The sequence below is a fragment of the Stegodyphus dumicola genome, chromosome 7 (assembly GCF_044657685.1).
Source record: "Stegodyphus dumicola isolate Sdum_Otavi_A_Nest chromosome 7, ASM4465768v1".
NCBI classification, from domain to species: Eukaryota; Metazoa; Arthropoda; class Arachnida; order Araneae; family Eresidae; genus Stegodyphus; species Stegodyphus dumicola.
Window position 1 is genome coordinate 58459508 of NC_140774.1, and position 27230 is coordinate 58486737.

Genomic DNA, 27230 nt, shown 5'->3' on the forward strand with positions numbered 1-27230 from the left:
TTTCTAGCATAAGTGTAATTCGGCTAAGTAGATTGTTGGAAGAAGTGTTCAGTAGATAAAAAGAAAAGAAACATGTCTTTACTTCGTGAAGACAAAATGGCGGCGGGAAAAAAAAATAGAGGGTTGCTGTAGGAGAGTTGGTCGCCAAATTTTTGCCAAAAAAACGCCAAGTTACCATAATGTAAAGATCAACCTTTTTTTTTTTTTTTTTTTTCATCACGGAAACTGATATATCCGCCAGCAGTTTTTCCAATATCGAGCATAAAGAGATTACGCTTCATACGCTAAATATCTAATAAGAATCTGTGTAATGTTGTGCTACTTCTTGTTGCTTATTATTATTATTGTTTGTGTCTGTGATATTTATGTATTAAATTCATTTGAGATTTATAAATGAGAACCTAATTATCGAAATTTAAATGCTGCAGTGCTCATGGTTTCATGAATATAAATTCATAAATTATTCCTGTTTAAACTTTTCGTTGTACGACTCTATTAGATGTATTTACACAGTACTTGCAGAGAGTGGTTTCGTTTATAAAATACATACATACAGTAATTTTAAATAATTAATTAGGTATTTGTTTACGGGAAATCTTGGGTTATTTTAGACAACGCTTAAGTATGTTTTTCCAAAGTATCATGCTTTATAAAGAGTTGCATTATAAAAAGATGTAGATCGTGAGAAGCAAATTGTCATATTCATCATCGCTTGTACTATGTAACGTTTTCTTCACTTTAGAAATCTAGCAAAAGTATTATCAAGTGCTTACAGTACAAAAAAATATCATATAGTTTATTAATCTAAGTTACGTTTAAAAGTTCAGTGATATTTCATATCTGATGTCTACTAAAAGTACTCCCTTGTCATTTAGTACATAATACATACAGATAAAACATGTAAGTGTAACTTTTCAGTTGTCATTTAGCAACATTGCTGCTGTCGTCATTTTTAAAACAGAAGAGGCTTGATATTCATGAGAGAACTAAACAAATTGTTGTGTTCTAAGATAAGCGAATAACCTATCCGTATTGTTTATTTTGACATACTGAACTGCCTACAAGCATTATTCTTTACCTTCAAGGAGCTAATACGTTTCTAGCATGAGGAATTTTTTCTATTTCGTTGTTGATTAGTAACCTTTTACCCTCGCTTGAGCAGCTTGGTTCCTCAACATATCGCACTCCGTTGCTGAAATATGGCTTTTTCAGCAAATTACGCCGAGATTTCTTTTCGCGCAAAGTTTTTGGATAAATTTTCTTGTTTATTTCAGCAAAAATAATATTTTATTTTCAGGGATGCGTATCACTCCTTAAATGAACATTTCATGTTTTCATTATTGTATACCCTGCATAAAAAAATAGAACAGTCCTGAATTCCCCGTTCTATTGGGCCGATTGACGAAATTTAACTTGAATTTTCCATATCTCGAAAGCGCGACTTCGAATATATATTAGATTTACATATAGCATTATTCTAACGTGGGTACTTTGGCACGAAATCGGACTACTTCTGAAATCACATACATATTACTTTCCATGTTTGGTTTCTACGTTTCAAGTTATGCCAAAGTGTCAAGTTTTGTAAAATTCGCACGAGTATATATTTTTAAAAACTAAACTCTCAAAATTTTCTCCCCTCGATGTTTATTGAAATTGCTATATATTTATAAATATTCCCTTTATTTATTAAATTTAATTCATTCCTTCATTCAGAATTCGAAATTTAGAATCAATTAAAATAAAAATCCTAGTATTTTCTGGTTTATGTTTGAAGTTTGTATTTTTTAGTAACTTTTATGAATTTTTCGAATAACTATTTTGAAAGCTATCAAATTTTCGCCATCATCTTAAAGTAGATTTATTTCGAGACATACCTGGAATAAATTAACAGTTTATTCAAAATTTCTCAAGATATACGTGAATTTATAAAAAAACGTAGTCGCACTTCGAATGAGGAGGAAAAGGTTAATCTTAGGATTATGGTAACTTGGCGATTTTTTGGCGACCAACCCTACTACAGGAACCTGCTAGTTTTGTTTTGGACGCCATTTTGTTTTTACGTAAAAAAGGTGTTTTTTTTTTTTTTTTTTTTACTTAACATTTTTTCCAACAATCTGCTAGCCGAATTACGCTTATACTAGAACTTTTATGGAACAAAAGTGCTTAATCATGACGAAAATTAGGTGCGAAATTGGGAGAAAGTGCAAAATCGCCCACTGCTTGCCGCCTTTTTAAAAATTGCACATACACGGTATCATCCATGTACACGTCGACCTATTTTCACTTAAAAAAACATCCCAGAATTGCACAAAAATAGCATTGCGCACACTCTTGAAGTTATCCATGTACACTGCTAAAGTCCTAGCTAGTAACCTTTATCGCCTTACCAAAATATCGCCAAACTACCTGTTACCATATTCCAATGATTAGCCGAGGAAAACTTTATTTCTGAACATTAGAGTGAAGTGGAAAGGCTTCGAATACAGAAGACAAATAGAAGAAATCATGTTCTTGAATGTTCAAATGGATGACTATCATTGTCCAGACAACAACGCTGTTAACGCACACCAAGGGATTCGCAAACGTCACGGAACAGGTCGTTAGGAATATCGCGACATTGTCTTTCAGTTTCCAATTTCAATGCATCAATTGTTCTTGGTTTGGTGCTATAAACTTTCTTTTAGATATTCCCACTAAACGAAGTCCATGGGGTGATGTCTGGGGAATGCGCAGGATATTCAGGGCTACCCCTCCTTCCAATCCATGGGTCTGGAAAAGCTGCGTCGAAGTGAGCGTCGTGATGGTATTGCAGAGGTGCTCCGTCTTGCTGAAAGTAATTTTTGTCGTCATCACCAAACATCTCTGAAATTTGTGGACCGACAAACTCCTGAAGCAAGTTTAGGTAACTCTCATCAGTGACAGATCTGTTAAAAAATGGTCCCAGAGCGGATATTCCACACCACATTGCTACTCCTGTTTAGTTTACATGTAGATTTACAAGGCCCTCAGAATGTGCAATTATGACTATTAATGGAGCCATTTAATTTAAAAGATGTCTTATCGCTCCACACACAGAATTGAACTCTTTGGTCAGGATAGTCTTCGTTGAGATCAGGTTGATCAGTTGATCAGGTTGAGTCTGGTTAGGGTAGTCTGCTCTTCTTTTCCAGAGCTCGTGGATGTCCGTGGTCGTCCAGAACTTTTCCATCTGCTTCAAACCTGTCTCTGATGCCAGGAATGGTTCGGCACGTTCGTGGCGCTTTTGCGAATCCCCTTCTGAAATCGCCTTTGCACTTCAATGGCGTTCTCGGTCTTCCAGTTCTTCTTTCAGGACAAACTTCCTCTCTTCCAAGCTAAGTTGATTTCCTGCCATGCTGTCATGAATTAATTACACCTGCAATTAAAAAAAGGCAGCATGTTAGCGACAGTTACATTGTGAGTACATTTTTTGAGACACCCTGTATTTGCGCGTTTTGAAATGTGGCATGTTTGTTATAAGCGACAATAATGAAAGATTGTAGTAAATTAAGATTTTGCCAAGTGAGTTATTGTTGGCGCAAACCAAAAAAAGTGCACCACACTAAATTTTTCAATTTCTCACCCTATTTACAAAATTTAATATTAGGCACAACTCCAGTCGTAGAATTGAAATATGGAAAAAAATCCGTATGTCGTTTCAGAATAAATAGGATTTTGCGTCAAAATACCTAGGTAATCTAATATATTTGCTAAGTTGCACTTTCGGGACATGAAAGACTCAAAGTTCGTCAGTCGACCCAGAAGAATATGAACCGTAATAATATTAACCGTAATAATATTAATACGAATCTTAGCAGATAAATAAAGATACGCGAAGCAGAATCCATTTCCGTAATGATTCTCCATAAAAATATTTCAGTTCTGTTACAGAAGAAAATCGCAGTTTTCATACCTATTGCTTGCTGAGCTGAACGATCCAATACAACCTAACGACAAAATATTGTATTTCTTTCTATGCATAACGCTTTTTTATATGAAAGTTCGCTATAAACCAGTTGTTCTTTGCATGTTACTAAACTATCCAGTGCAATTAATGTTTCAAGGTACTGCTTTCATTACTTATATAGTTGATAATAAATAGGAATAATTATTAAAAACTTTTCTTAGCGATATTTTAACATGGTGTTACACTGTTTTATTTGCGCAGATTAAATATTCTATTAGAGTACTAGAATTTAAGGGTTCATCTTAGGAACCAAATTGGTATAAATGGGAATGCTCTCGGTAGCGTATTTTTAAACGTTTTTCAAGTTTAGGCTTCACTTCGTAGCTCCCGAAGCAGGAACTTGCCTATGCCCTTATACCAGCTTAATGCTTGGCCTTTCAAAATTTGCCGTAGTAACTGTAACATTCTGAAACACGGTATGGTACGAAATGAAAGTTCATCTGTTCCAGGAACAACATAATGGAACCTTCTCCGTCGAAAGTCGCAGCGGGTTTCATAGCGTCCCTCATGGTCCGGACTTTGAAGCCCAAACCCTCCACTGGGTTTACTATCGCCGGTGGATATTTAAGCCTTGGAGCAGCCCAAACTAAATTTTCCACTTTCCAGTAACATGGCTCGTAAACGTAAACAAACTATAAGATTCTAGTTGAATTAAGGTTACTTAAAAGCTACAGCTTAATAGAACTGTAAAGCTATTATTCGCTAATTTCTGATATGTCAGAAACACTGCAAGAAGAAGAGTGAAAAGATTCACTGAAGAAAGTTTCACAGACGAAACTTCTCGTGCGTACAGTATCACGCGAACAATTTTGACGGTAATTCAAAATAGAAAGAAAGATTAAAACTAATAAAAAGTTGAATAACCAGCCGAAGCTGCACAGAGATAATTTAACGCGTAGTTGGCTCTTGGCTCATACAACTAACGTAGGTTAACCGGCAAATAATATGCAGTGCCGTAAAATAACAAGCTTCAACTAGTAACGAAACAACATGGCCGAAAGGCTGAACACGCTCTGTTTGAAGAAACACACCTCATCATTCCTATCCTACTTTGCACAAAACGCGAAACTAAAATCTCATTCTGGCAAGAAAGCGTGGGTTGAAAATGAGAGTTTGAAGGGGAGGTTGCTGCCAGAGTAAAATTTAAGCGCTAGGAAAATAAAATAAAACTTTCATTTGTATCTTTTAATAATGGTATAAAGACTATTTTTACTAAATCCACAGTTTAAATTTTTCTTCAGTTAAAACTTTGATAGGTACAGGGTTTCGCTAAGAAAGCATATTTCTCAAAATTACCATGAGAAAAAGGTATTTTCTTGATATTAATTCCAAGATGCTCCTGTTGATTTATGTACTTTTATCCTGATGATTTATGTACTTTTAATATATTGCTTTAATTTCTTGGACATATTTGAAGATTCGGGGTATACATACTTCCGGTTATATACATATTTTCTTAAAGGCGTCAAGAAAATATTTTTGGCTATACGGCTTTACTGGTCAGTGAGTATTAAGGAAAGCTCCTTCCGTTACAATTAATCTTAAAAAAAGTATTCTAAAGTTATCAAATTTGAACGTTTAGAGGGATTTCAAGAAATTTTCTCTTCAGAATCGGATTTGAAGAAATTTATTTTTTCTTACATCTCTAGTTAAAATTATTTTGACTAAAAGTTGTCATATGTAATGCTTCAGTTTTTGAAACTAAATGCTGCTTTAAAAGCATAGTTATTTAAATATGTTCTGAATAACATTATGATACTTTATCAACTCCGTTTTGGATATTTAAAGGCTACCGTATTTAAAAAAAGTTCAAAATGTCGATTTTTTACTTTGAGTTTAATTTTACCTACAGCTCTTTTAAACACTGAAACCATGAATAGCGAACCGCTTATAACGATTTAACATTTCGGTCCTGTTTAATTTTCTATACACTTAAATGTTACTTTATGCGGCTGTAGCAAAATTCTAAATATAATTAAAAACGGATATAGCGAACTTTGTGGATATCTTGGACTGAAAATATTTTGCTTATTTTAATCTTTTTTTCCAGAATATCTATAACGTCTAACTGAAAAATGACTGATCCTTAAATTTCTTTTATTTAGATTATTAGAATAATGAAAAACTTTTAGATTATAATAGCTACCAGCTCACCGGTTATTCAGCACGGCTCTCTACAGAATATCAAATTTTCCGGTTTTAACTTTTACTATAGACTTTTCCGGCAATAAATGAAGCTATTGAATTAATGAAAGCTAAATTGTGCAAACTGTATTTCTCACCCCTAGCGAATTTCAGAATAATGTTTCTGTAATATCTTACTTCATCTAAATTTTATTATTTTTTTATCAAATTTTATGATCTTTTTTATTTAATTATTTTTGTTCATATTAAATTTTCTTATTAAAATTTCATTAGATCTGAATTTTCTGAATCTATTACAGACAATTGTAGGGACTTATATGAAGAACTAAGCAATATTTAATCAGTTGATAATTTTGTTTGTCTTTTACTTTAATATATAATACATTATGTTTATCCACAAAAACATTATGTGCATTAAGCCCACCAGCGGCCGAGCGGTAAAGTCGCTGGTAGTTCGGTCCGAGGTTCGAATCCCGCGAACAGGCTGGCTGCATGGGCGTTTTCGTGGTTCCCCCATGTGTAACGTATATACGAGCCAGTTTCCCTTAGAAAGTCCTCCACGAAAGCATCCCTCCCCTTAGGCAGGTAGCCCTAGTGTGCTTTGCCATAATTAAATACACACACATACACACGAACCACATTTCGATTCTATGATTCAAATAATGCCAAAGTGCAAGTTTTCTATAAATCGCACAAGTAGTTTTTAAAAACGTAGCTCTCAAAATTTTAGCTCCTTGACATTAATTAAATTTGATATATATTTATTAATATAGATTTTTCTTATTACACTTACTTGATTCCTTCTTCCAGAAATCGAAATTTAGGCCAAATATAATTCGCACATTTTTTTTTTTTTTTTTTTTTTTGTTTTGTTTTTGTTTTTGTTTTATTTTTAAATATGTTTTTAAAATAAATTTTCTAAATTTTTCGAAAACATTTTACATTATAACCAATAAAACGTTTGACATCATCTTAATGTAACATCATCTTTCTAGGTACACCTGCAAACAATTAGTTCTTTATTCAAAATTTCTGAAGATATCCGGCTTTACATTTTGTGCGTTTTGAAGTTTGGCATATTTAATATAAGCGATAGTAACGAAAATCTGGTTTACACACTTTGTTAAAATTATTTGAAAGGATGAACGATAGACTTCTTTTCCTGTACAGTGTATGCCATTGTATCAATGAAAAAAAAAAAAGGAAAATAAGTAGGTTACTACTTGTATAAATTAAGAATTCCGCCAAATGAATTACTCTTGGCGCAAACTGAAAAAAAAAATGCGCCGACATAAATTTTTAAATTTCTCTCCAAAAATTACAAAATTTAGTACCTAAGCATAATTTGACTTGTAAAATCGAAATATGGGAAAAAATTTATATGTTATTTCAGGAAAAGTCCGGCTTTATTTCAAAATACCTACGCTAGAGTAATGCTTTAAATAAATCTATGTCCTAAGACGAGCTTTCGAAACATGACAAGCGCAGTTTGAATTTCGTCAATCGGCCCAGCAGAAGTCGTACAGAACTGTCATATTTTTTTGCGCAGTTACATTAACACATGCTCATATTTGCAGCTAGACATAATGAGGGAGTGTCGGATGGGTGTAAAAATCACTGGAGTTGTTAGATCAGCATTTTGGAGAAGCTATTGCACGGCATATATCAGTTTAAACGACGTCGAGATGCTGCATCAGTGCGAAATGTGGAAGAATAAAATCTGTTAGACGACATCTCGTCCTCGAGCAACCACAACAACGGAAGAGCGTTATATTGCCCTGTAGGCAAGAAGAAACAGCAAACAGCGGGAAAAATCTCAAGACATACAGAACAGGCGTGTTACCATGGCCAGAAGGCTGCACAATGGTGGTCTCTTTGTACGACGACCTGTACGGTGTATACCATTAACGCCTGCTCGTCGGAGAAGGTGTTTGCTGTGGTACAGGGCACACCAGAATTGGACAGATAATTAAACAAGCGTCTAGCCCCTCAGATGCTAGTTTCCTCCTGATTCATCCCTGATCATTTGTGCAGATCAAGGAGGTGTAACCTCCTTGGTGCAGATTCACGCGCAGCGTGTTTATGTCAGGGAGCTCGGCATGCAGAAAGGAATCAGCTGGCACCGACGCCGTGGCGTTAAGTTACAAAAGTGCTGCGCATTACTCAGTGCAAATTAATTTGATATTGATTTTTGGTTGTTTCTCATTTTCTATCAAATAATATATTATTTTGATTTGTGTTTTCCCTTTTGCGCCGTTTTGTTTAATTATAAATCTATATATAAAAGAATTCCTGATATTTATTTATTTATTCATTCGTCTATACATCATCGCCCAAAGCTATTACAGATGCAGATATCAAAAACTAGGAGCTAATTTCTTGTCTACTGAAGGCGTCATTTAAGAAGAGATTTTTGAATTTCGGCACCCAAGGAGAGGAGGGCAAAACATGTTTTTACGTTTTTTCATATAAGGAAGAAACAGATGTACACAACAGTCTTGCTTTAAAATGTATGGAACATGAATACTTAAAAACCAGTTTCAGAAGTTCGACCCCCAAGGTCCCCTACCCTTGAGAATTCGGCCCCCAAGGGGGTAGAGGGCTGTGGTAATACAATTTTTATTAAGGTAGTACAATAAGTGAGACAGATCGTTAATAATCATAACAATAGAATAGAATAAATATTATTTTGTCTTTCAATGTTATGTGTTACCAGACTGGCAGCGTTGTAATAGGCAAGTCGCCACAGGGGCAAAACATGTTTTTCATATATTTCTTCACACTTTAGACATCCTTAAGATTCAGTGCTCTATCAAACAAGTTATTGTCTTTACTTTTATATTGGATAACGCCATTTAATCGATGAATAGTAGGTTTAAAGGGCATAGGAAGTTGTATCAAGACATATCACTTCTCGATCCCCAAAACGTTTTGAAGCCATTGTCGCCGAACACTTTCGACTATTTTTCTATATTATTAGAGTATTATGCAGGTGTAACAGCCGGTTAAAATTCTTAAGGACGAATATCAGGACCTAGTAATTAAATGTAAAATCATAAAAAATTCATTTGAAAATCATTATTCTGAATCTAATATTGAGTCAGAAAGAGAAAAAGCTCTATCTATTCATGAGCATTCATCCATTCATCCAAAGCTAAATGCAATTTCTTGTGTGCATATAAATTACTCTTGAAATATAATTTATGTAGTATTGTGTATGCCAATGTCTTTTTTGCTTATACGTTTGTACTCGCCCTATCTATAACGATGAATGTGAAAGAAATTTTTCAAAATAAAAAATTGTAAAAAGTAGATTAAGGAGTGCAATGAAGCAAGCTAATTTGAAGTCATTACTATTGATGAACATAGAAAAGCAAAAATTAAAGATATTATGGAGGAAATATTTGCCCAGGCACATGGAATTAAAAAATCTTTAAATGGCTAATTATGAATCAGCGGCTGTTTTGTTTATATATTATTTAGTCACTGTTATTTATTGTTTATAGTTTATTTTAATATATATATATATATATATATATATATCTGAATAAATTGTTACTTTTCTGTAAAGGTAACACTTTATTCAGATATAGGAGCACAAAACCTGCAGTAAGCATTCCACGCCTCTTGTTTCAAATGACTCGTCACAATTTCCGCAGTGTTTCACAGTAACGGTCAGCGTTTACTGTTTCACCACGTGGAAGGAACTCAATGAGCCGAATGCCCCTCTTGTCCCAGAACACTGTGCACATCACTTTGCGTACCGTTAGCGTCTGTTTGAATTTTGTCCCGACTGGAGATCCACTATGCTGCCAATGCATTGACTGCTGCTTGGTTTCCGCAGTGAAGTGCAGAATCCAAGTCTGACTGCCCGTGACGATTCCATCGAGGAACTTGTCGCCGTCATCGTGATACCGTTACAGAAATGTCAGTGCTGCTCCTAAGCGTTCAATTTTGTGTTCAGATGTCGGGTTTTTCGTCACCCACCTGGCACACAATTTTTTGAACAGCAGGTGCTTAGTGACAATCTCTTGCAACAAGGATTGATATCTGCAGAAAATGGCTGCTCAGCTTCGGAATCGTGAAGCGAAGGTTTTCCATCAGAAGCTGCCGCACAAGCTCAACAAAATCATCGTTGATGAGGGACTGTCTGCCACTGCACTCTTCATTATGAGCACTTTGACGACATTCTGAAAACTGCCTAGACCAACGATGCATCATCTGCTTTACTCATGATGTTTGTCCCATAGACCTGACAATGATTTTCAATTGGCGCAGTACTTCATTCAAGAACTTTATCACTGACCCAACCTCGCAGGCGGCAGGAGAAGGAATAAGAGCTTCCATCTCGGACTACTGCAACCACGCTACGGGCACGAGGCACAAGCGTCTAGCCCCTCAGATGCTAGTTTCCTCCTGATTTCTCGCTGATCATTTGCGCAGATTCACGTGCAGCGTGTTTACTCCAAAAATTTCGGCGTGGTCAAAGCCGATTTTTTTAAAACGCCACGCGTTTAAAACGTTGCGAACTTAGTGCGCATTACTGAGTGAAAAATAATCTCTTTTATTAGTTTTTCTGAAATAGTTTTCTTTTTAATTGGTATACATATTTATTTGTTCATATGTTTTATTATAAATCTATACATAAAGGAAGAATTCCTGATTTATTCACCTACAGATCATCGCCCAAAGCTATTAGAGATATCAAAACTTAAGATCTTATTCCTTTTGTACCGAAGATGTTATTTAAGAAGCGATATTTTAAGATTCGGCGGGCAAAACGTGTTTTTGTTTTTTCATATAAGGAAGAAACAGATGTACATAAAATTCTTGCTTTAAAATGTATGGAATATGAATACCTAAAAACCAATTTCAAATGTTTTCAAAATTCGCCCCCGTAGGGGGGGACGTGTTCTTTACATATTTCTTCATATCTCGGATATCCATAAGACAAACTTATGAATTATTGCTGTAAAATGTAAGGAATACGAATAAATGCTGACGTCAACATGCGTGGGAAGGGGGACTGATTGGCATAAAATACAAGTTTACATAATGTACAAGTAAGCCTAATTCAAGGTACAGGAATACCAGCTACCTTTACCAGGTATGTAAAGCTAGTTAGCATTAAAAAAAATTAAGGTTTCTACTATTTAATGTTATTAATAATTAAAACCCCAAAATAAAAATGTAGCAGCATGTGGCAATTCACAAAACTGTGATGAGATTGTTACAATGTTCAGTTAGTTTTAAACAATTCTACACATAATAAAATGGCCAGTGCACAACATGTGAATGTACATGGGGTTGAATAATTAGAAAATAAAAAACTTGACAAATATTAAATAGTAGACAATATTGCTTACAGTTCAAATTTGCGATTGACTCAGTTTCACCAAAAATGCCATTTTTGTGCAATTCTGGGATGTTTTTTTAAGTAAAAATAAGTCGACGTGTAAATGGTTTATGTGTATGTGCTATTCTGAAAAACGCGCAAGGAGTTTGCGATTGTGCACTTTTCCCCAATTTTGCAGTTAATCTTTGTCATGATTAAGCAGTTTTGTTACATAAAATTTCTAGCATAAGTGTAATTCGGCTAGTAGATTGTTGGAAAAAAGTGTTGAGTAAATAAAAAGAAAAGAAACATGTCTTTACTTCGTGAAGACAAAATGGCGGCGGGGGAAAAAAAAATAGAGGGTTGCTGTAGCAGAGTTGGTCGCCAAATTTTCGCCAAAAAATCGCCAAGTTACCATAATTCAAAGATCAACCAAAAATGGTATTAAATTTTTAATATATCCAAAACTAATGATCATAAATGTGATATCCTGAGTAGTTTCAAAGAAATACTTAAGATAAACAACTGTGGAAAATTTAAATGTTCTAGGCTGAATAGTTTTCAAGAAAAGTGTACCGAAAGTAGAAAAAAAAATTGAGAAAAGCCGAAAAAACAATTTAAACACTAATAATTTATAAACAAAAATCATTTAAACATTTTTTTTTATTTTCCTGCACCATTATCATCTTGAACTGACATTTCTATATCTAGTTGTTTTAGTGTTATTAACTTATGTTTCTTTCTGGCCATTTTAGAAAGTTTTTGGTAAGCGAAATGCGCCTCACGAATTCTATCGCAATCTATATTCCCAAGAACTTTACCGTATAAAACCCTGGTTGTATTCCCAATAATTCCATTACTTATTGCCACTTTGTACACCATCATTAAAACATATTACCGCATCTAATAAAGCTAATTTTAAAGTGATGTCACTCACAAAAACAGTTTTTGGTATGCGTGTCTGGATTGCAATTATTAAAACTTTCATTCGGATTTTGGGTTGTTGTTGTTCACTTGTTTAACGTATAACAGCACAAGGAGCACCTGCCATTGGCAACAGCCTTCAGCACCTGACAGGTGAAAGTGCCATTTAGCTCAGATCCGCCTCTAGGTTTGATGGGAAGCACCCCAAGAGAGACGGGTCCGAAGGTCTCCCACCCTTCTTCCCCTATCACCCACCTCTCGAGACAACTTTCTGCTCACCGCATATTTCGAGTGCTTCCATACCGCATGAACATTATACATTTACAAACATTCATGCCTTCTCCGACTCATTTCTTTTTCATAATGTTTATGAACATATTTTTTACCAGCTGATATGGCTTTATTGTTGCCACACCAGACATCTTTCTCAACTGGTCAGCTTGCTAGTGCTTGTTGTTTACATTTTGTAATGAAAGATTTCGGTCATAAAATTTCTAAACATGGATAAATTATATATTTTTCGAATCGTCTCAGAATACTTTGTTTTTTTAGCCCAAAATTGAAAATTTGAATATTTGAAAATTTTTATGTTATATGTCCCCTTAAGTTGCGTTAAAGACTTAAAGGACCGTTCTCTGTGTATTCGTTCCTAGGAGGTAAACTGTCCATCTCATTCTACTTAATTTTGTGGATTTAATAATATCCTCATCGTTATAATTTCGTTTACGCCATATATCATTCTCCTAAATAGCAGCAAAAATAGTTCTTAGAAGCTTCTTTTCAAAGATCGCCAAGGTTCTTTCTTCCCTCGTAGTCGAAATCAACGTCTCCTAAGCATAGGTTAAGATTGATTTTATCAGTGGCTCGTATAACAGAATTTTGACCTTCTCTTTATTAGATGGAATTTCAGAAGATGTGTTAAACCAAAGAAGCAATGATCCCTTTTCTGATTTCAGCATTAATATCATTTTGATGGTTAATTTTGGAAGACAAATATGTGAAATGTTTGGTGCTTACGTATTAACGCCACCGCAGCTGCATATTTGGCGGTTTTTAAGTGCCGCCAATCTACACCTAAAATTTTTGTGACAAATCGTAAATTAAAACACTTTATTTAAAATCAAACACTTTATTTAAAACCAAAGTAGTCAATCGGATTTTGGTGGAAAATGGGCCGATATAGAGTTCAACATAGATTCAAAACAGACTCTATTTTCTTTGACCTGATATGTCTCCATATGAACTCTGCTAAGTAAGATTCTAAATTATGTCTCGCTGTCCCCTGTATCTCTTGTTCCTCCATTTAGCACTACCCCACATTCTCTCAACTGTTTGAGTATGAACTCCTGTAATATCAATAAAATTATATTTAATGATTAACTTCAGCATCTAGGAATCCTTCTTTTTCTATTCTATTTGTTTGGTAACCTTTCCAACTGTCAGAATAAATTGTGCTACCATCTGCAATGTTTCCAATAATTTTATTAAGAAGCTTAGCCAGTTCTGTTAGGAATGGTGACAATAAAAGAATCTTTTGTCTCTCTACATATACCATCAAAAACCCGCTGTTCGGGTATTACTCGACCACAATTATTTTTACGCTTAGCAAACTTTCATCAATTTCCACAATGCCGTCTGGTCCACCTACCTTCTTGCTTGGTTTATTCGCCATATCCAAGACTCATAATTCACGCATGTAATTGTTCCAATCTATTACAGTTTTATCCGATAAATCAAGTTGCGTTTCACAATATTTAATTGACGTCAACTCCTCGTACCAGCAGTATATGAATCTCAAAGCTGAACAAAATGGAATTCTGCTTCTCTCAAACCAGTTGTCTTTTCAAAGTCCCACTTGCTGATCACACTGTCTTAAATTACATTTCCAAAACGTACTTTAACCAAAATAAAGTTTCATATCATGCGAATTGGTACATTTTCGTTTCTTGGCAAAATATTTCGCTCCTGAAAAAATAACATTACATCTTCTTCTGTATTTGGCAAATCCCAAAGGCGCATTTTCGTAGCACTAAAAAAAGGGCGTCAAAAATCGGCAAACAACAAGGCAAAAAGAAATCCAAAAGATAACTGCGTGCGAACAACAGGATTGCTCTTTATTGGCGCATCAGCGCAACTTCTGCTGCGGTGGCGTTAATACGGAAGTACCAAATGTTTCATAGATCAAATTTTAAATGTGACAATCTCAAATATTTTAGATGGATTTTCGACATTTGCTAGCTCTATCTAACTAAAACTATTTCGTTGCATTCTCTCGAAGCCGATTACTTTAAAACTTATGCGCCAGATCAAGTTAGTTGATTACCGTATTTTCTCGCGTAATAGTCGCCCTTTTTTCGCACCGGTTCTACTATTATGCGGGGAAATCTACTGCACGATATTGTACACTTCTGATGATTTTTTTTTTTTTTTTTTTTTTTTTTTTATGCTTTAAAACGGGGGTGCGACTATAACCCTGCGAGGGCGACTATTGCGCGAGTAAATATGGTAGTTGAGCAAGCTTGTAGCTTAGTTTATTGTCTGCATGGTCTTGGACTACTTTTGCCAACGTTGAAATTTAAGCATCTGTTATCGACGAAAATATCATCACAAGTAATGTATAAGGCCTGAAGTATAGCAAAATTCAGGCCATTTTATGTTAACTAAGGTGATCAGATTTTAACATTAGTAAAGCGGGACACCATTGACAGGGGGGAGGGCGATTAAACATTTGGTCTATACAGAGCAGCACAAATTTTCATAGAACAAAAAATAGTATTGTAATATATTTTTAAATTTCAACAAAGTACAATTTACAAATAGATTAAAAGAAATTATGTATTATTTTAATTAAAAGAAATAATGTGTTATTTTATTCTTTCTTTGGCATATTTTTCGTTTGAGTGAATTTTGTTAATAGATTGTTGTTGTTGTTTGAAAGGTCATGACATTTCTCACAAGAATTTGTTAAATTATATTTCACACATAAAATGGCCTTCAAAGTCTCAACACTCATTTGTGTTTTTTCTGATGTCTGCACTTTATTTACCGTAGAAAAAAAAGTGCTGTCACAGCATTAGTTCCTGGGATATTTCACAGTTTTGAGTGCATTATTGTATGGAACATGGTTTGTTTCAAAATGAGGAAATATTTCTAGCTATTTCTTCTCTATTGTGATTTTTGATGATGTCCAAGATTTAACCTTTTCCTTATCTATATATTTTTTAATAATGTCTAATTAAAGAGATCATTTTCAGAAATACTACTGTATGGAAAAATTTGAGTAATATGATCGAATGATTTTTGCACATTCCAATTAAGTTCTTGCTTTACTATATTCCGTAGCTTGCCGTGCATTCTTCCTAAAAATCGGGACTTTTTTAAAAAGCTGCGGGACAAATTGTTAAAAGTCCGGACATCGGGTCACTTTATGTTAACCCTGAGTTTAATAAACCCATTGTTTAAATCTTTTAAAGTACACGATGTATAAAACTAAACGAACAGAGGTATAAATTTAACGTAAAAAGCAACATTTTATATTAAATTACTTTAAAACATGTTGATACGTTTATTTTACGTTTCGTAATTTACATTTAGTTTTTGCGTTTAATTTACTTTAACTAAAAACTTTTGTAGCATATTAATATGCAAATGATCACGTACTGATAAATAATAAAAAAAAATAAATCAAACTAGAGCATATCTATATTGTGTGAATTTGTGGATTTTTAAGAAGCCGCTTTATTCGAAAAAAATAAAATCCCTCGGATTCCGTTACATAAGTGCAAGTTTTCACTTCAAGAGGCTTTTCTTGTCTACATAAATAATAGCTCGAAGCAGGTGAACGAACCCCAATACCTTTGGTTCAATGCATCGAGAAAAATAGCTTTGCAAATTCGTTTAAAAAAAACTTTCTTTCTTGTATATCTTTCCGTCATCGAACCAGCCGATGATTCATATATTTCTGGAAGTTTCAGCATCTTTTACTGCTGGAGTATTTTATACAAAAAACTGCTGAAGACTTTAGTCAGAAAAAGGAAGAATAGCTCTTTTTCAGATGTTTTTTAGTTTTCCGCGAATACCTTTTTTGTACGTTTTCTAAAAACAAATTTTTCTGTTATAACACATGTTGTAAATAATAAAGCGAAGTTCTTGGGATAGAATACATCCAAAATTTTGGTAGCTTAGAAATATGAACCTGGTACATAAATAAAATAACTGATTTACATTTTCTCGAAAAAACTGTAAAGAAGAATTTTATCGTGCAGATATTATTTCTGTTTTGTATTCTCTTATACAGTGCAGGATAGCGAAATTCTGGTAAAACGCAATACTTGCTGAAATTCAATAAACGTTGCAAACTGCTTCTTGAATTCCAAACATACAGAAAATCATCTTAAAATAGAAATATTACGGTCAGCTAGCAATGAAATTCCTTAGCTGAATTAAAAATCTTAAGGTGCCAAATTGAAGATTCTATTTCATTATTCGATGATGGTTTAAAAGCATGTGATTTAGTCCACTCTTTCTTATTTGTGTGTGCGTCGTGACATTGCTATACCGCTGCATTAGTAATGCTTAAAAATGGTCAGTTTTAAAACTATTTGTTGTGAGATTGTAATCTTCGAATCAGAGCAAACATGGCTGATATAAAACAAATGATTAAAACATAAGGTACTTTTCCGTTTTGCTGGCACAAATGATAAAATCTCCAATAATGGTACAACTGATGCCAAACGGAATATCTTCGCTGGTAACCTTTTACGCTTCATTTTCAAAAGAAGTCGCAGCCATTGTTTCTTATCAGACTGATTGTTTCTTTCAATGCTGGCATACGATTACATAGAAATTTTTACAAGATAGTTAAATTTTATGCCCTAAGACCATTCGAGGTAATTAAGTCAATTAGGATGCAATCACAACGCTCACAGGAAGGCGAAAATATAGAAAGGCAAAATCAAGGGTTAAATTCATCTATTCTAATGAGAATGCACTGTCGAAGTAAAGCACTGCGGTTTTGCATAATTTCTCAGTAGGCTATTCGTACGAATTTAAATAATTCTTGCATTTAAACTATTATTCCAAATTAAGGTTTAACTTAAAATTAATGTAGATAATTACTGAGAGAATTAGATTTTTCTAGCGTAGTTTACGTGAGATGAGATCACTTGGGGTCACGTGATAAGAACCGGCGAATCAGAATTTGTTGAGCCATGAAAGCATAGTAAATTCTTAAATTAACGTCGTTTTACAAATTTATTGGCTAATTACAAAATTCTAAACCATATTAAAATAAAAAATTCTTAGAACTAACATTTGTTAACAGTTTTTATGTGTGTAGTGTATGCTGTCACCAACAAAGTCTGCTTGGCGAGATTTGCGCCGGCGAACCGGAAAAGTACCAAATATAACATACATATTTCGCATACACACCATATATATATATGTAAAATCAATGAAATCAATGAAAATCAAAAGGTAAGAAATTTAGAAGCCAAATCCTCAAAGACACGAAAGAAATAAAATTCAAAACCACTAAAATCTGGAATTCCCTATAAATAGGTATGTAAAATATATAAAACAACGAATTTCGAATTCAGTTTCCTGGTTTGGGGAAAAAAATAAACACTTTACTAACTGGTCGTTGCTTGGAAAGAATGAACCTGATTTCATTCATACTGGAATGTTTTTGTGTATTTTCTTTTCAGGTGTACACAGAACTCGTTAATTTTGCTTTGGCCGCAACTTTGTATAAAGTGCATTTGCTTGAATAGCAAATTTTCAGATTTTCAGTACATAGAACTTATAAACATTGCTTTGGCCGCAGCCCGCTCGTCTGGCGAGCTAATATCATGATTCTAAAATATTCTATCATGATTCTACTAAATATCATGATTCCGAATTAATTATTGATTAACCTTTAAATTGTGAAAATACTTGAATTAGAAGTCGAAGATACAGGCAAAAATTTCCTGACCGACCTTGTCGAAATTTTTTATCGGCGTGTTAGAGACATCTGAAGGTATGTCTCTAACTTGGCGAATTTCTGGATATTTCAAGAAAACGGATTTTTGATACCCTCTAAATGATTTTCCTGGAAGCTACTAGAGGATTTGGTTACCCTGTGTAAATGGCTCTTTTGAACGGCGGCAGCAAGGGGATTCACGGAACTAGGTTTAAGGAATTAGCTCAATTTTCCATGAAATCAGAATTATGGTTTAGAATTTACTCTGAAAGCGATATTCGTTATTTGCCTTACTTCTCTTGCGCTAAGGAGAATTTTTGTTATATCTGCATCCCAGCTGGAGTATTCATAGTTGTTTATATGCATCACGAATCCGTAACGAGCAAGAGTATTATAAACTAAATTATATTGTACGAAATTAATTTATGTTTGTCACATACAATATTAAAATATACGCCACTCTGTGTATATGAATTTATATACAACAATATTAACTCTCATCTCAGCATTTCTCAGCTTAATTTCCTTCCCAGTAATTACTATGTACATTTATTCAGAGAGATTAAAACAATTATTCCTCGTAGGAAAAGTATTCACTTCAGAAGATGAAATATGGCTACTGCAATATATATCTTTAAAGATAAAAGTAACTAAAAAGTACACAATGAATTAACTTCTTATCACGATGCCTTAACTATTGACTGCTATCATTTATAAAAATTTTATTTACCTTACTTCTCGAGGTAATGCATTAAATAATAGCGGATGTAAAATATCTCATTTTTTGAAAACCCTTAAAACTCTCGAAGGAAATAATTAATTTTTAGCTTCATACAATTAAAGCAGTTTACTAAAAAAGCACTTGGTTGACTCTCAGCCACTAAAAAACGAAAACAAGCAAACAAAAAATCTTCCATGGAAGTAAGAAACTTGATGAATTGAAATTTTGTGACAAACCATTCCCCATCCATTAATTAACTAAAAATTATTAAGGTTTTGAGTTTTAAATGTAATTAACTCGGCAAACGGTCTGTTTGTATGGGTGTTTTCTTAGTTTTCCCCATGCATAAACGTGTATACAAGCCACTTTTTCTTAGAATACTTCGCTTCCTTAGAATGTGCTTCACGAAGACATCCATATCCAATAAGTAGATAACCCTCGAATGCTTTCCCCATAATCACATAAACCGAACATTTAAAATTATATTTCGGCTTTAGCATTCTTACTAGCCGATGGCTTAAGTAACCGCCGGTAAAATATATGAGCCAGCTTATTATATTTAACGTATAGTTCTAGATTGCGTTATCTGCGTTCCAATTGAATTCTGTTCTGTAATGTTCTGTTGTTAATTTAAACTATCTACAAGTTATGGAAGTTGTGAGTTTATGTTTAAACTGAAAGTAAAATTAAAATGTTATTTAAGCCTTCTTCTGTATTTTGTGAGTTGCTGAAGACATAACGATAACTTGCTATTTTAGTATGGGCTGCAGGATCTATTTTCCAGTTATAATAACAACCCTACAGATTTCTAAATTACCACCTGATTTGCAGATTATTATATTCGCAAGCACAAACAGCAGAGTTTTGTTAAAGTGTTAATTTTTAATCTACCAAATCGTAGTGAACGTTTAGTTACATTTGCTATTACTTTATTCACTTGGTGTTCTTGGAATCTGAACTAAAGACGGGAGAGAGATTGAAAGAACATTATTCATTACGATCAAGATGTTTCTGCATACCAAATTTCATCACGATCACCAAAGTCCTTCTTGGTGCTTCGATTTTTTTGCAAAAGAGTGTATTTCTCCCGCCTTCCTAGCGTGCCTTCGTGGTGTAGCGGTGTTTCTGCACGCTGGGCCGGTATTCCAGAGGTCCGTGGTTCGATTCCCGGCGAAGGCGATTGCTAATTTTTCATTAAAAAACTGGTCTTAACATACCTGATGTTTCTTTATGTTGTTATCCTTTCCATCTAATTTCATGGATGAATGGTTGCCACAACCTCACTTCTACTTCCACTCTAATTTTGAGGGAAAGCACCTCGCGGGGGGGGCGTCCGGCGGTCTCCCCCCTCCCTCTATCGCCATGCCACACGAGGACTTTCGGCTCGCCATATATTTATAGTGTCCCATATGTTGCAAAGACACTGAGCATTCACAAACATCCATGCCGTCTTCTGGATTGGAACCCGTGACCTTCCGTACTACAGTAGGCGTCCCCAACACTATATGTCTGGGCGGTTTCTGGGTCTGTAAGTTCCAGAAGTGATTGGAAATGTTATTGTATCGCAAAATCTTGGATGATAATAGTATAAAGCATGGGTTCTTAACCGGTGGTACGCAAGAGAAGAATAGGTGGTTCGCTAAGAAGCAAAATATTTTTAACTATTGTATTCAAAAATTAAAACCTCAACGTCTTGATTGAGGTTTTTCTCTAATACCCGTAAATTTATGCGATACGAGGTTTGTTCAAGAGTGGTGGGGGTGTGGTGGTACTGAAGGTTTTCAATTTTTGTTTACATGGTACGCGTTAGTCAAAAGGTTGAGAACCGCTGGTCTAAAGCAATAATCAAAAGATTGATAGAGGTTGCTTATAACTAAAGAGCGTATTCATTTATTTCTGGTTCAAATATTACTTTTATTTTACTTTATGAGCTTTGTTATAGTTAAAATGCTCATAAGTAACCGCTGTTTTACATTGCTCTGAGGAAGTATTTTTATGAAAATAAACATTGCATCTTTCTATTTTTACAATCGATAAACTCCATGAGAAAAATAATAAGCAATGCCCAGCCTAATGATTTGTTGTTGCTGTCAAGAGCCTAATGATCTAGCTAAGCTTCTTATTTAATATTCATGTTCTCTCCCAAATAATGTATTTTTGTGAGTTTAATTTGTGAAGGAAAATGGCATTACTGAGTTTTTGAAACTAAAGCCAAGTAAATTCAAATAGATTTCGAACGATAACTTTTAAAAGAATTCCGTTTATTAAAAGCACAATCTGTAATCGTCAACGTTTACAAAATAATTACTCTGTGAGTTGATTTTCCCATCGATAAAACTTTTATCTTCCTTAATTTAATTCTGAAATCTCTGGCTTTGTGCGTGTAAATGTAAGCGCGTTTTTTAATGTTATGTTTTTATAAATCTGGCATAAAGAAAAAACTCTTTTTATTATATGATTTGTTTTTAACTAATTGTATAAAAATATTTATTCAATCACATCAGTTAATAACGTATCTTTAATTTCTGGAGAAGTCAATCTAATGCTGAATTTGTACGCTTCTTTCCTTTAAACCACAGAAATACAGTATACCTTTCTTGAGAGTGAAATAAATGTTGAGCCGTTCAGACGATACAGTGGCTACCGGAGCCTACTGAGGTACCAAAGGGCCCGGTTTCGAATCCCGGAGTAGGCATGGATGTAAACTGTGTCTCTTAATAAGAGGCCACGGTGGCCGCATATTTGGTGCCTCCAAAATAAAATGACCACCGCTTCCGGTCTTAGTAGGGGGCGAAAGCCCAGAAATGGCTAGTGCCCGGATAAAAAACATGTTGATGTTTACAAAACATACTACAATATGAAGTAGCAAAATATTTCGTTTAAACATAGTGTAGAGGCATCAGGTATTTTTGAAGCAGAAGTACATGAAAAATAAACAATCCTCTCGCCGGGACTCGAACCTGAACCTTTCCAATACGCGCCGAGTGTGCTAACCGTTACACCACGAAGGCATGCTGGAAGGAGGAGGAAAATAATAAGATAATTAGTCCAAAGGGATTTGAGTCCCGAAGGACTATTACTTTCGTTTTGGCATTTTGCGTTGATTCACTATAAATGTCCGTTTCACTTTTCAAACTGTTGCCAGCAAATGTTAGAGTCCTGCATTCTACTTGAAGAAATTAAATAATGAAAAATCTGAATAAATGTATGCATATTTGTTGCATTCTCATAAAGCAACGGTATCTAGAGCCATCGAATTTTTAATGACGTAATCCTACTGCGAATATGGGCATATGAAATCCAAAATTTGGAATTTGTTTTATTATCGAATTCATATTTTGAAAACGTTAACGAATTTTTGAGTATCAAAGTCAACGATTTAAAAGCGAGCAATGGCAACACTCTACGGGGGGAAAAACCTTTTTATCTCCAGCGCGTCGAACTGTGTATCGGAAATTCTAAAGATAGGCTCATTTTAAAATTATTTTGCGACATTGCTATATAACTAAATTTTATGGTTTAAGTGCAAAGAACATGATATTTAATAAATAAAGGTAACACACAAAACGTTAAAAAACGCCCCTTTGGACGTAATTTAAAATCTGAAACATTTAAGTTTTTTTTTTTTTTTTTTTTTTAATTTATTTTATTAGACGTACTCACGATTAGTTCATTTTCGTTTAGGATTGTTTTGCTGTGACAAATAAAAACTGATTGTTAGAAGCAGAAATTTGCTAGAAATTCAACGCACTGATCTGTAATTTTTTTTGCAGTTGCAAACAACGGGTGTGATTATAGTGGGCAAAAATAATTGTGAAATACAAGATCGCTTATGTTTGTAATTATTTTTTGTTTACTCGGCGATTTTACTTCGATAAATTTCACAGTTTGTTTATTTGTAATGCCAAAGGGTCATTAGCCCAAAAGGCTATTTGTCTTGAAACGGCTTTTGAGTTAAAGCACTTAAATATTTATTTTTTTTTGAAATTATTGCCACCAAATATTATCGCATGTATTATAGTTAGAGAAACTAAATAATGAACACTTTGCATGAATCTATGTATGTTTCTCGTACTCGGGAAAAAACGAGTGTACCTACAGTCTTCAAATTTTGAGTAATACAGGAGTACACTCAAACGTGGCCACCCGGAAGCTCCGATTTGGAATTTCGAATTTGTTTTATTTATTTCATATTTTGTAAAATTTTAGATGAAAAACTCAATAATTTCAAAACGAGCAGTGGCAACAACTCGCGCGAGGCTGTCTATCGGAAATTCTCGATATGCTGTTTTTAAATAATTTTAGCTCAAAGACTCTCGAAATGTGTATGTGTCTGTATATGGAAAAGAAAAAAAAGTTCGTTTGGGCGTAATGTAAAATCTGAAAGCTTTCACATTTTTTTTATGCATTTATTTAAGTTGTAAAAGTTTTCCTCCTTCCTTCTTGGTGTAATTGAAGACACGTCCGGCAAGCAATCGGGAAGCCAAGAGTTTGAATCCCGTCAAATGCATAAGTGATTTTCTCACATTTTCTGCTCCAAAAGTTCTAAGTGACTCCACACGTGGCGCCAGAAGTAAAAAATGTCGGTGACGATAATTCGTAACCGCCTGAATTTGGCGATAGTGATCTCTCCTCCCCAGATGGTCTTTAGGTGGGGAAGAATCCAAAAGACATTCCTCTGTCCTGCCTCTGTACTATAATTGGGAAACTAGAATCCTCGCAAGAGTATAACTGGGTTTTCTTACTTCTTGTTCCTATAGATATAAATCTTGAAATAATTTTTTTATCGTTGTATGCCTTACCTATTTCTATGAATATTGTATTTGCATACCTAACTCCCGATGCATAACACTTATTAGCGATAATACTACAAAATTCAGGATTACTTTTACAAATTCAATATAGATGTTTTTTATGACTTCCTTGTACGGAGCAAAGGAAGTATTGAAATCGCGAAAATTTTTGGGTATCATACTTCAATGAAAATATTAATTTTGACTGCTATCGAATACAATTGAACAACATCTGTACGTAAGGATAGGATAAGGGACTCTTTTTCCCAAAACGGGTTGCAAAAATGATTTAAAATGGATCCGGAAGAGATTTTTTTCGTGACGTCTCTAAGTACGTAAAAAAGGTTTTTATGCCTTTTGTTAATCTGCATGCAATAGTTGTATAAATATCAACAGTTTAAAAGTTGTTTAAGTTCGGATAAACCTAACGTTTTACCATAGCAGCCATATTTATTTGCATTTGAAACTTAGCAGAATAGTGAATTAAGTCAATTTCTACCCCTTCAGTGTCTTTTTGCCAAATGGGATCAAAAATAAACTTTTCAGTTTTGAGCACCAAAATACCTGCCTTCTTGCCCGTCAGCAGAATTGCAAGTTTTTGAGTAGAAAATATAATTTAAATTGTAAAAATTGTTTTAACTGTATTTGTTGTTTTATATTTTTCTATATTTTTCAATTTTTTATGAAAATATTTTGAGGTTTTATTTATTTTTGCCTTGCTGCGAAGTGAGAACTGAATTAATTGAATGAGACATATATCTCTAATGAAATTCGAGGAAATAAGTTTAAATGAAATGCAGCAAAAAATGTGTATAATTTAATATTCCGTACAAGGAAGTCATGTGGTGTATACATCAGATTTTTTGTTCATGCACTAATCTTATTGATTAAACTTTCCTTTATTAACTAAAATTACTTCAAATAAATCATCGAAAAATTACGTTCTTTTCAACATCCTGTAGATCTTCCATCTGATATATCTAGGAGTATCTATAATGCAGTTTACTGATTTTTAGATTTCAAAAGTAGAACAGTGACTGATGTGATTTTTAAAATGGCAGTTATTGAAAACAGAAGTTTTAAAGATAAATAAAATAAGATTATTATCTGCAAACATTAAATACATCGAAAAATAAAAGTGATAGCGCCCACCAGCATTCGAGCGGTAAAGTCGCTAAACACTGGTAGTCCGGTGCCAGATTCGAATCACGCACACGGGCTGGCTGCATGCCCGTTTTGGTGATTTTCCCTATCTGTAACATGTATACGAAACAGTTTCCCTTTAGAAAGTTCTCCAAGAAGGCACCCCTTCCCTTAGGCAGATAGCTCTCGAGAGTTTTGCTGCAAAAAAATATACACCTATTCTGAAATGGCAATTTTTAATTTTGATGACAAATACATATAAATATACGTATATATATATTCATATTGGATGTACTCATGATATGTATATATATACTATTTTTTCGTGTGTATGTATATGAAATAAATGTATAAATCAAAATTATAACTTAAATTATGAATCGCCCCTAAGCTGGCAAGTGGATTTTCATATTTTGTTTTCGTTAGATTTCGTTAGTTTAATTACGACAAAGCACTCGAGGCCTTCGTGGAGGACTTTCTAAGGGACCTGGCTCGTATGCACGTTACACATGAAGAATAGCACGAAAACGCCCGTGAAACTATCCCGTTCGTCTGGATTCGAACCGGGAACGAACTACCAGTGTTCTTGAATTTTACCGATCGGCTGTTGGTGGATCTGTTTTCATTACGTGGCAGAGTAAACTTTCTGTCTAAACCGGTAAATGGACTGTGACTTTTCAAGTACACAATTGCTAAGTACTGTTTTAACATTTTATTCTAGATTCTAAATATTCTAAATTTTATTATATGATATATTACATATTATTCTGAATTTCATTTTCTATATTATAAGTATTATTTTAAATTGTCATATGATATATTCTATTTTTTAAATTTTATTCCAAGTTTGGAAAATTCCAAATTTTATTATATGACATATTATGTATTATTCTATACTTTATGTATTATTCTATATTTTCTGTTGTTTCCTATATTAAGTATTATTCTAAATTTGGCATATGCTATATGCTATGCTAGCCTAATGTAAAACTTGTTTTGTTAGGTTTCGCCCCTTTCCCAAAGGTACAAAGTGTTCGGAATCTGGTCTCATCCAGCAGGCTAATAATTGATTCACTCACTACACAGTAACTCTTTTAATGACCCTTTTTCTAGTTTTCTTCTTTTTCTTCTTATAATCTTTCTCCCTTTTTAGTTCTCCTCCCTTAATAATAAACTTCTAAACCTGTTTCTAAAGAACATCCGAGAAACACCGAGAAAGAAGACATATATTAAAACGTGTCAGAGGAAAAAAAATTAATCTATTCCATTTCTAAGCATGCAAACTGCATTTCTTTGATATTTAGGTCGAATGAAAGATTAGCATTTTAACTAATTTCATATCTTTTTCTTTTTTTTCATTTCGTCTCATTTTCTCGTTCTAGATGTATGTCGTCTAAATTAAAAAACCTAAGAAATTTACAGGGTTTTTTTTGAAATGCTGAATTTCATCATAGATGAAATGGGCATCCATACGTTTAGAATGCCCCATAGGAAATTAAGCAACGTAAATTTAAGGTTTCTGTAACGTGCGTAACAAATTAATTTACGTATATAATTTCAAAATTTAACACAAATCTAAACATTTCAGATTATAAAAAATTCCTCCAAGAATTGCAATATGTTTACTTTCACAAAACTATTGTTAGAAATTTTTACATAGATAATTTTAATGAAATTACATGTAAAATTGTTGTATTTTAAAGCCGACAGAAGTGATGCTGTGCTGGAAAAACAGAAATACAGTCTTATTTAACATTGAGTAAATGGCTACTGAGTAAACGGTTTTGGCGACTAATTTTGTTGCCAAAATTGGAGAGAAATAACCAAAAGTCGCCACACCAAATTCTGTTCAAAATAATGGAGTTTGCATTCGTATAGAAATATTTCATGACTAAAAGAATTAGCTGTGGAATATCTCTAATTTTGTAGTTATAGGATAGGGAAAATGACAAGAGTTGGTGTGCATAATGCAGTTTTTTGAGCTCCGAAAGAGATTGCCTGAACTGAAATATTATAAAAAAAAATAGATAACATCTATAGGCCTTTCTGATTTTGTATTAATCCCAAAGATGCTTTCTTTTTTTTTTTTCTTTTTTTCATTTATACACACATACACGTTTCGAGAGCATTTGGGCTAAAATATTTAAAAACAAATTAAACAAGGCATATTAATGTATTAAATGAAAATTAAATGTATTGATAACACGTCGTGTTTTTAA

At 33.8% G+C, this 27230-nt stretch overlaps 1 long non-coding RNA gene across 1 annotated transcript in view; it reads left to right on the forward strand.

Moving 5' to 3' along the window:
• Positions 1 to 25460, forward strand: part of LOC146996194 (uncharacterized) — a 52250-nt gene extending 26790 nt beyond the window's left edge. Inside the window, exon 3 of the long non-coding RNA XR_015042029.1 lies at positions 25438 to 25460. This is a non-coding gene — a long non-coding RNA (uncharacterized LOC146996194). The remainder of the gene's footprint in view (positions 1 to 25437) is intronic.
• Positions 25461 to 27230: the final 1770 nt, after the last annotated feature.